Genomic DNA, 614 nt, shown 5'->3' with positions numbered 1-614 from the left:
CCCATTTCCTCCCGAAAACTCGCCCCCCCCCCCCCGTCTAGGTTTTGTTTCCAATGAGAGAACACATCTCAACAGATAGATTCAGGTAGATAGCTGTGTTGGTCTGAAGTGAAAGAACAAATCCAGGGGCGTCTTTAGGACCAGTGTTACCTTTAAGAGCAACAAAGGTTTATTCTGGGTATAAGCTTTCGTGTGCATGCAAGCTTATATCCAGAATAAAATTTTTGTTGGTCTTAAAGATGCCACTGGACTCAATCTTTGTTCTGCACCTCAACAGAGCAAGAGTGTGCCCAATAAAAGTCCAAAAAGTTCTCCTTATCTCAAATGGATTAATGATGGTGCCTTTTGCTCATATGATAAAATATTAGCACACTTGTTTAAATCCTATTGTGCTTGTATATATGATAAGTACAAAAATTCAGATGAAAAAAAAAATCAAACTATTTTTGCCTTGCAGTTCAGGCATGACGAGCTCAACCAGCAAGAAAAAAAAAATCACTTTCCTCCGATATTTAATTATGTTTGCACATGAAGTCAATACTCCAAAAAAGAGCAATATTTCCCCCTCAAATATTATCTGAGAGTAAACTGAAAATATTAACTATAATGATTAG

This window comes from Gekko japonicus, unplaced genomic scaffold, assembly GCF_001447785.1.
Source record: "Gekko japonicus isolate JY-2015 unplaced genomic scaffold, Gekko_japonicus_V1.1 scaffold1618, whole genome shotgun sequence".
NCBI classification, from domain to species: domain Eukaryota; kingdom Metazoa; phylum Chordata; class Lepidosauria; order Squamata; family Gekkonidae; genus Gekko; species Gekko japonicus.
The sequence above is the reverse complement of the archived record's forward strand: the minus strand, read 5'-3'. Positions refer to the sequence as shown.